Source organism: Mus pahari, chromosome 21 (assembly GCF_900095145.1).
Source record: "Mus pahari chromosome 21, PAHARI_EIJ_v1.1, whole genome shotgun sequence".
Lineage (NCBI taxonomy): Eukaryota > Metazoa > Chordata > Mammalia > Rodentia > Muridae > Mus > Mus pahari.
Genome location: NC_034610.1, coordinates 232,360 through 242,959, shown reverse-complemented (window position 1 = coordinate 242,959; position 10,600 = coordinate 232,360). Strand labels below are relative to the sequence as shown.

At 43.9% G+C, this 10,600-nt stretch overlaps 1 protein-coding gene and 1 pseudogene across 1 annotated transcript in view; one reads left to right on the top strand and one right to left on the bottom strand.

Annotated features, from left to right (window-relative positions):
- Tiam2 (T cell lymphoma invasion and metastasis 2) overlaps positions 1-10,600 on the bottom strand; it is a 194,124-nt gene that overhangs the window by 165,101 nt on the left and 18,423 nt on the right. The window lies entirely within an intron of this gene.
- On the top strand, positions 7,709-8,061 carry LOC115062809 (annotated as a pseudogene).

Below are 10,600 nucleotides of genomic sequence, written 5' to 3'. Positions count from 1 at the left end.
TTTTTTTTTTTAAATGTAAGTACACTGTAGCTGTCTTCAGACACTCAAGAAGAGGGCGTCAGATCTTGTTACAGATGGTTATGAGCCACCATGTGGATGCTGGGATTTGAACTCCGGACCTTCGGAAGAGCAGTCGGGTGCTCTTACCTACTGAGCCATCTCACCAGCCCCATTTTGCAGCATCTTAATGGAGCATCTAGGAAAACACAGCATCATACTGATGAACACAGATGCTTTCCAACCGAGACAAGGCAACTTGGCTTTCGGCAGGCAAGATAATCTCACAGGAAGACAGTCGAGCAAGCTCAGGGGATGAGCTCCACAGAAAGACAACTGTGAGCTATAAAAGGCTTTGCTCCTATCAGGACGCCCTGAGGTGTCATTGACATCCAAATGTAGACATCCAGCTGGTTAATGACAGGGTGTTGAGGGCTGAGGTCCCACCTGGAGGGGTACGGACTGAACAAGTCGTTGGCATGCCATGGTGGCAACAGAAAGCTGTGGGTGGAACCCTAGGGGGACATCAAGGAATCATCCCAGTTCACTGGCAAAAAGACACTGCAAGGAGATGAGTGTTTGAAACAGGCAGGGCTGCTGAGAAAGCCCTGGGTGAGAACTCTAGGGCCAACTTCAGCTTTCTGATCAGAGCTCATATCTGCCATTTTCCTAAGACACTACCACCTTCCTGTTGTCTGTTTTAAAATTGAAAACCAAGAAACATTCTCCATGTTAAGTCAAATTCCAGAAGCAAATACTACAACTACCAACTACATAATAATAGTACAACTACATAATAATAATCAAGAAATATTATAGATCACGAATAATGTTGCTCAATAGCTCAATATATTTGGTTTCTAACAGCTGTTCTTTACAGGTCATCCTGCTGTCCCTAGGGAATTAAGAGGCTTCTATTGCCAAAAACTCTCTTTAGTGCCCACTCAACAAAGATTCAGGGTTTGGAGGGGTCCTGGGCTATGGTGGTGACCAAGAATCTACGAATATTCAGAACGGGGTCCAGCTGCCTTAGTTAACTCCCAAGGTCTGGGAACAAGAAAAGTCAAAAACAGTTTGACCAGAAACAGGATCGGCACACAGTCCAGAGAGCACAGAGCGACACTTAATGACCCACAGTCCTGAAACTCCAAACTCCAGTCACTTAACACAGCTGCTTCCCATTTAAAAGACAAACTATTAGGAGAGTTGACTCTTCTATGGACCAAAACTTCTGTTAGTAAACAGCACAAATGCTTAGGGAAAAAAAAATGTCTTCCCCATGTTCAAGGGCCTTAGAGGGAAGCAAAGACAAAGAACGAGCCAGCCCAGTTACCGTCAGAGGAGTCTCCAGGGATGGCATACCTGATACCCCAGTCCAGCGTCTGATATGCTGGCATACCGGCTCACACTGGCTTCTAAGCAAGTGCGTACCAGGAAAAAAATGGAGAGATGGAGACAAACCTTTGGCCAAATGGCCAGTACTGCTCTATGTAAACATAATCTCTCTTCTTGCATCACTGTGATCTCACACACCAGAATATACGAAATATGCCTCCTCCCTGTCTTGCAGACCTACTGTGTGCTCTACAAAGCATACCGAATGGTTTTCTGGGCCAAATATACGAGATTTTTGTTATCACCTCACGGAACTGTTTAAATGATCTTCCTAGACACCTTAAATTAAAAACACAGTGTGCTTTTATTCATAGAAATGTGTTTTACTCTTGACTCACCCCCTAAAGCTAATCAAGTTAATATGATAAAACAAATAATTAGTGTTACATTTCAGTGAATCCATTCTTTTTCTTATTCACTGATTTTGAGACCTTGCCATTATCTGACATGGTCTTGAACTCCTTCATTCTTGTGATTTCCCACCAATCATGGAGGGCTAGAATCCCACACCAAACCCAGCTCTCGTGCCTTTTATTTAGCTGTAAGCCTTTTATAGTTTGATAAGTCATAAAAGACCACAGGTATACTGGCTAGCTTTGTGTCAACTTGACACAGCTGGAGTTGTCACAGAGAAAGGAGCTTCAGTTGGGGAAGTGCCTCCATGAGATCCAGCTGTGGGGCATTTTCTCAATTAGTGATCAAGGGGGAGAGGCCCCTTGTGGGTGGGACCATCTCTGGGCTGGTAGTCTTGGGTTCTATAAGAAAGCAAGCTGAGCAAGCCAGGGGAAGCAAGCCAGTAAAGAACATCCCTCCATGGCCTCTGCATCAGCTCCTGCTTTCTGACCTGTTTGAGTTCCAGTCCTGCATCCTTGGGTGATCTACAGCAGTATGGAAATGTAAGCGGAATAAACCCTTTCCTCCCCAACTTGCTTCTTGGTCATTATGTTTGTGCAGGAATAGAAACCCTGACTAAGACAACAGGGCTGTACCAAAATGTCAGAAGGTGTCCAACTACATGTTAGACTGCCAACTGCATTAGACATTTCATAAAGTCTCTATATGAGAAAGAAATGTCAACTGGGAAAGACTAAGAACCTGTGGGAACAGGCAACTAGTGGACACCATTACAAAACCAGAAGTTCCTCACCTTTGAATCCAGGACTTCTAAGAAGATTGCTACCATTCTAAACGGGGCGGGCCTTAATCTCATTATTTGGAAATAGATGGATGCTCTTTCTGCTGAGCTCAGTTATACTTCCTGAAATGTTCGAAACTAACGACAGGATCGGAAACCTGAACCCCACCCTTAGAGGGGAGAGGTATTCCCTGAGGAGTTACTAGTTTAGATTATTGCACAGAGGAAAGGGAAAGCGGTCAGCCTCCGTCCACAGCCAAGTCTTCCACGCCAGTGTTCCCCAAGAAGAGAAGTACTTGAGGGACAATAAAAGTGGGCGAGCAATACCAGGAAACCTTTGACCAGAAGCAGAGCAACCAGGCTCACCGGCCAACTCCTCCTACCAGCTAGCTCAGCCAATGGTTAGCCATTGTTTCTTGCCCCGCCCCCAGGGATGTCTCAGGGCAACCCAAAGCCAGAATGTGAGATGTTACCATGAAACCTTTCAAATCAATTTCTGATGAACAGAAAACAGTCCGTTGTAACACTGACAATCTGTCTATTTTCTTGTTTGGGAGGGGGGGAGGAGAAAAGATGTTAATAAATATTAATAGAATCAAGGCTTTGATGTTCTTCTAAAGTAATCCACTTCTCCCTCCGGCCCCCACTCCCGTCTCTCCCTCCATTGCTTACCCCTCCCTCCCAGGCTAAGGTAGATACAATCTCTCACTCTTCTTTCACAGCCCTTCGTATTCCCCCACCCCCACCCCGTCCCCCTAAGAGATAAGGTTGCCTTTCCCAAACTTCTGGGCTCAGCTGATCCTCCTGCCTCAGCCTTCCATGAAGCAGGACTAGATCTGCATGTCACCGCCCACAGCTCTCAAACATAGAAAGCCCTTATAACATACAAGTCATCTCAAGTCCTTGTGCTTTGCTGACGATAACTATGACATCCTCAGTCAGTAGTAAATGTACATGTTACATCTGCTTCCTGCACACAGAAAATCGGGGAGGGCATATCAGATCGCTCATGAATCCAAAGACAGGAGGAAATACAAGACAAGAAGCAAGAATCAGTGTTTTTACAGATTGATATCATATACGTTGAGGAAAACCAAAGACAGTCACATAACTTCTAGATCAGGAAGTTCAGTAAGTGTCTCACGATGCGTAGGCAGTGGGGGCGGGTTTCCATAAATCAGCAATAATCAACAAGAAGTATGTTAAGGGGGGAAACCCTTTACCAGATAAGTATGTTGGTGCACACCTGTCATCTCAGCAATTGGAAGGCTGAGGCAGAAGGATTGCCACAAGAGTGAGGCTAGGCTGGGCTATGAGTGCCAGCATAGCTCATCGCAAAAACAAAACAACAAAAATTAATTAAAAGCCTAAAATTAAAAAGCCCATTTCACCATCAGAAAGACAGAAGTAATGCTAATATCTACATTTTTAAAAATATTTTTTTAAAAAAAACTTACTAAATTGCTTTTCAAAAAATCTTGACACACTTGTGTACCTCAAAAGATGTAACTTGGGAGTAGGCAACTCCTCCGTATTCTGATACATGTTTAGTTGAGTCTCAAGCAGTTTGTTGTGCGCAGGCATGTGAATGTGCGTATGCTTAAGCAAAATGGCAGACTGATTCTGAAGTTTATGCAAAAAAAAAACAAAAAAACAAAAAAAACCTCATAATCATCAGAGCCAGGCGGTGGTCGCACATGCCTTTAATCCCAGGACTCCAGAGATAAAGGCAGGCAGATCTCTGAGTTCTAAGGTCAGCCTGGTCTATAGAGTGAGTACCAGGACAGCAAGAGCTACATAGTGAGATCCTATCTTGGGCAGGGTGGGGTGGGGTGGGTGATCATCAAGAAAGGATATTTTGAGGGCGAAAAAGGACAAAGGCACATCAGGTACGATTTACATGGAGACTGAGACCGTGATACGGAGCACATTACGGTTGTAACAGCTTCCTGCAAACCCCCGAGCCAGATTGAGTCCCCACTCACACAGGCCAGACAGACTCATCTCCCCGTTCTTCCTGTTCTCTCACGGGACAGCAGAAGATCTGCCTCCATTCTCTCAGCCGCTGCTAGCTCGCCCAAGGGCCACACAGGCTGCTGGAGTGACTCACAGTGAGTCAACCCTTCCACGCCTGCCAGCCTCTGCTTGAAAGCATCTATCACTGGCATGAAGCTCCTTCGTTCACCGAAATATGTCCTGCCCTGCATCAGGTAGTCGCCGGCTCCCTTCAAACTGTGATGATCAACCCCAGAGAATAATTGCGTAGCATTGAGACAGTCAATGTAAGGAAAAAACTGAGAAACTCAATTTTTACTGCAAAGGTTGAGTTTTGCTCCCAGTGGTGAGGATTGAGTACTAAGATACTAGGCAAGAGCTCTACCACTGAGCAGCACCCAGTCCCTAGGATTCCGATTTTAATTTTAATTTTTATTAGCTCTTTGGGAATTCTATACAATGTGTTTTATTCATATTTACTTCTCCCACACACCAAACTTTTCACAGATCCACACATCCCTTTCCTTTTTCTTTCTTTACATCCTTAGAGATTCACTCGCGCTGCTTCAAACTTTCTTGAGTGTATGGCCTTCTGCTGGAGCATGGTTGACTTAGCAGGAATCACACTGAGAGACAAAACTGACCCTTCATTCCCCAGCAGCTAACAGTTGTTTATGGGTCTCCTGCTAGGGGTAGGATTGGGTGCCAACTCCCCTCTCCGTGCTGGGATTTTCGACTGGCTTGGGCAGGCACAGAATTTATCCATACTGTCACAATAGCTGCAAGTTCCTACATGTGGCTGCCCTGGTGGTCCAGAAGAAGGTGGCTTGCAGATATCTACCACCTGTATACTCTCCTTTCCCCGCCTTCTTCCTGAGCTGCGGGGTGTGTGTGTGGTAGGTTGGGGTATAGTATACATGTCCCTTTTAGGGCTGAGCATTCTGTAGTCTCTTATTCCCTCAAGATTCCACAGAAAAATATTCAGCTGATAAATACATTCAGTAAAGTAGCTAGATGAAAAATAAGCATCATATATACAAATGCAAACACATTGAGAAGGAAACAATACCATTCATAACATATATATATATATGTATATATATACATGTATATATATACATGTATATATGTATTTTATATATACATATATATGTATAATGTATATATGTGTATATATACATATATATTATACATATACATATATATACATATACATATATATACATTTTATATATACATATATATATATATGTATATATAAAATACACATACACATACACACACACACATATCTTGGAATAAACCTAACCTAGGAAGTGAAACAATAAACAATGAGAACCTTAAGACACTTACAAAAAAAAAATGAAAAGGATGCCAGAGGAAAGAGACCCCCTAGGGAGACTCCTTGTGGGGAGAACTTGGGGACACAATCAAAAATGATAGCACCAGCATTTTCTTACTAGGCAATCACATACAAGTTTTCCAAGTTGAAACTCTGTTTCCCTAAGGGGATATATGGACAGACAGCCTACCCAAGTCTTAAATATCTTGTCTTAGCACAAGTTGTGAAGGCCAGGTGTGGAGCTTGGGACTATTATCCCAGCTTTTGGGAAGTTGGACTAATTATCTTGAGGTGAGACCAGCCTGGGGTCTTGAGAACATAGTGGTTCCAGGCCTGAAGCCCTGTCCCAAAAGAGCAAAGGCCATAAGACAGTAAAGGATTTGCATGACAATCTGAGTTAAATCCCAGGACCATGTAAAAGTCATAAAAGCCAAATGTATTATACACATCAGTGAACCCAGCATGCCTAGGGGGATGGAAAATTAAGACAAGATAGTCTTCTGGAAGCTTGAAGGCCAGCTTGCCTACCGATAGTCAGTGTAGCAGAAACAAGAGAGACTCTGCCTCAACAAGGTAGGAGAAGAGAAGCGACTCCCAAGGGTTGTCCTCTAACTCTACAGGTGTATCATGGCATGTGCACATCCACCACATTCCTGCATAAACACACACACACACTGATAAATAAAACAATTTTTAAAGTTCCATTATCCAGGCTCTAGTCAAGGCTGGGGTTCATTTAAGAAAAAAAAAAAATTGGCTGGCTATAGGCTGCTTTCAGTGTGGACACTTAGCCTGTCTGTCACTCTCAGAGCTCTGGAGAGCTGCAAGGTACTCTTGAGTAAGAACTAGCTACTTACAAAGGTGACTGCATCTCTGGATAGCTGCAAGGTACTCCCAAGTAAGAACTAGCTACTTACAAAGCAGATTGCATCTTTGAGCTGGATACTAAAGAACAGAACAGACCTGTCAAGGCTGGTCCCAATTCCCAATCACAGAATTGTCAGGGAGGCTAGCATTCACTACTCAATGGAAGAAAGGCCTAGCACTTTCCAGAAGGTTCTAATGGTTTTCTTCCTTTGGGTCCTTTGATGATGTTAAGGATGGGGTGTTAGAGGAATGACAGATGCTCACATGTGTGTGTGTGTGTGTGTGTGTGTGTGTGTGTGTGTGTGCACAGACAAAGAGAAAACCAGAAAATATCAAAATATTCATAAACACACCTTACAGAAAAATAATTTTCACTAGGCATGATGGCTTACACCTATAATCCTAGTATTCAGGAGGCTTGGGGCCAGTTTGAGGCCAGCTTCAAGGACTTAGCAATACTTTCTCTCAAAAAAAATCACCCACCTCCTTTTAAAATTAAAAGAAGTTTAATTTTAGTTTAAAAGTTTCCATGAAATACTCCAGAACCCAAACGGCATATGACAAGATGCAAGCCAACAGACTTAGCAGGTTTAATGTATAGTATGCACAGCCACAGCTAAAGGGACAATGTGCAACGTTCTGTCATCTTCAAATATGTATAAAAATCCAACTTTGGGACTAATGCATGCCCACTCTGCCACTGCAGGTCACAGAGGGGAAACAAAGCTCAGGCACATTTGCTCAGGAAAAGAAAATCCTGACTTTTCTCTCCTATGATTTCATTTGCTTTTTATAGCTTGGCTTTTCCAACATAGTAATTGCTTTCATTTTTTTAAAGACGTGGACTCATACCACATTTAATTTGAATGTCCCTATATATAGATTTCAGACTATAATAATCTCCAGTTCACTAGTGCCAACCCTCAAAAACTAAATATAACTGCAATTGAGGAATCAGATTTGTATTTTCGACTACTATGGCTTGTGCAGTTCCTCTTCCCCAGAGGTCACTCCCACACATCCTGGTCTTCACAAGACAGGGCATCTATGAAGAAGAGCATCATAAACTATGGATGGTTACAAAACTGGAAGCTTGTCCTCATCTGTCATTTTGCAACAGGCTTGGAGTCTGTATAACTGTCCACTTGTGGCAGATGACCAGATTCCCCCCAGGACCCTACTTCCTTCCCTCCCGTGAATTTGAACTGTCTACCCAGGATGTGGAGATTAGACTCCATAAACACACTGGAGAACAGACGCCATGCTCTGGAGATTAGTGGCACATTCCCAGGTTGGTGACACAGAGCAACTGATCCTGATTCTGATGTGACGGAGGGTGACTGACAGAAGCTGATGGGAGGTCTTGATAGCCCGGCTGGCTCCTGCCCCTCAGGGCAGACTTTGCACCCACCCCTCTGCTTGTGCCTCAGGTTTGCAGTTCTGCGGCGCCTCCTACCCTGGTCAGACCTGCTCTTCAATGATCTGCTGTGAGCCTGGCCTATCTGTGTCCCCACCCTTCTCCCTAGCTGGGGACAAACCGCATCTTCTCTTGCCCACTTTGTGCCTCAGGTCCTGACCTTATAGATGGCTCTTCATAATATGCCTCCTCCCTTCAAACTTCTCCACCCGGGCTTCTAGTGCTGCCTGTGGCAGGAGATTTGTCCCTGTTTCCATGCGGAGGTCTAGAGATGTCTCTGGAGGAGGTACAGATAGGGACTCTGTGCCCCGTGGACCTCTGAGCTAACACTGGCAGAGAGCGTCTGGAGTACTTCTCCTGAGGGCTCAGTTCCATGAAGTGATGCTGACCCTAAGCCCCTCCCACCCCAACTTGTTTTTAACTAATTAAACTTTACTGCTTTTACTTAAGGAAAAAAAAAAGATCTTTATTTTTCTATGTTGTAAAAATATTAGTGTAAACAGAGATAGTTTATCAATCTCCCACAAAAATACAATCCTTAAACATAGCTCAATCTGTTGTCCAAGTTTTTTTTTTTCTTTCTTTTAAGACTGAGTTTCTCGGCGGGGTGTGGTGGTGCACGCCTTTAATCCCAGCACTCGGGAGGCAGAGGCAGGAGGATTTCTGAGTTTGAGTCCAGCCTGGTCTACAAAGTGAGTTCTAGGATAGCCAGGGCTACACAGAGAAACCCTGTCTCGAAAAACCAAAAAAAAAAAAAAAAAAAAAAAAAAAAAAAGACTGAGTTTCTCTACATAACCTAGGCTATCTTGGAACTATGTAGACCAGGTCGGACTTGAACTCACAGATATCCATCTGCCTCTCTCTGCTTCCCAAGTACTAGAGGTATACACCATCATTTCCAGCAAGAACTGCAGGAGGATTTTAAAGCCTGGGCATGTTACCTTAGTTTGCCCTTACATGCTCTCATTCAGGTGTTAGCAATTAAACAACCCCTCCCACAGAGGTTGGTGGGGGGAGAAGCTAATCTTTTTCCAGTCTAGGCTCATAAGGCAGATGGATACAGAATTCAATTGCACTTCAATCCACCACTTTTAATCAGAGGCACCTTTTTTCTGGGATCATAAATCTGCAGAGAGCAGCAAGATACAGAGGACCAAACCTCTGGGCACAGACTAGATGAAAACTCACATCCGCCGTGGGAGTCTTCACCCTGGAGCCTGTACCCTGCTCCGATGCCTGGGAGGGAGTCGGCTGCTAAGAACTGCTTGTACAGTGTATATTTTGGTTGTTTGCTTTGGTGCCGGGGGGAGTGGGATACAGAGTGCTGAATGTGATGCTGATGATGTGTCTGATGTAGTCCCTACATCCTCAGGCTTGAAACAAAGCCTAAAAGATGCCATAGGGTTTAGGAACTGTTATCTCCAATGCCTTCATTGCACAGACCAGGACCCTAGAATTTATTCAATGTATAAAGCAACAATCTGCAGTTCAGTGAATGGATCACAGAGAGGGGTGACCGAAGGTAGCAGGAAGACTTCCAAACATGAGAAACAAAAAACAGTGATGTTGCAGTCTGCAAAGGGCTTCCAACAAAGAAGGCTGGCTACATGTCACCACTGCTAAGTGAACACACAAGGAAGGCTGGCTGCAGAAGGCCCACAAAGGACGATGGATGAGATCTGTCTCTATTCCACTTCAAACAAGGCTCTGTCTCTGCTTAGTCACTTAAAACTGCTCACTTCCAGCTGGTTCCAGGCCAAAGCATCACTGGTCAGGAGCTCAGGGCTGCAGAAACAGCAGAGGTGCTCACAGACCACAGACCATCCACACCAACACCAGATCCAGCTCAGGGAGTATGGAAGCTAAAACGGAAGGAAGGGCAGAGTTGAATGTGGAGAGACAAATTCTGTCAATAAACTGTAATGCTTACTAAGGACCCCTTCTGTCTAGATCACAAAAGCCCATCCATGAATATCAGGGCTAGATTTAACTTTAATGTGTAGATTTAACTTCAAGCTACAGCCTGGCTTAAAGGGAGCAGAGTGCTTCCTGGCTTCCCAGAGCAGCATGTCCAACCAGGCTCATATTCTCCTCCAAATCTGCTCGCTCAAAGTAGCTAGTAAATGCAGTCACAATCAGACTACTTAAGCAAAGAACAAACGTGACAAATTTGGGACTTGGCCAATAATTAACAATGATGATGATGATGACGATAGAACAAAAGCTGGGTTCCTCCTCGTTTCTTTTTTTTTTTTTTTTCTGATTATTACTTTAATATAATATCGCATGCAAGAAGAATACAGAATGCTGACCATGAGCAGTGCTAAGAACCCCAAATTTTCAATTCTCCTTTCCTTTTTTTTTTCTTTTTGGAGACAGGGTTTCTCTGTATAGCCCTGGCTGATGGGTTCTCTCCAGTCTGAAAGTTCCTTGTTTTGATTATATCTGCAAA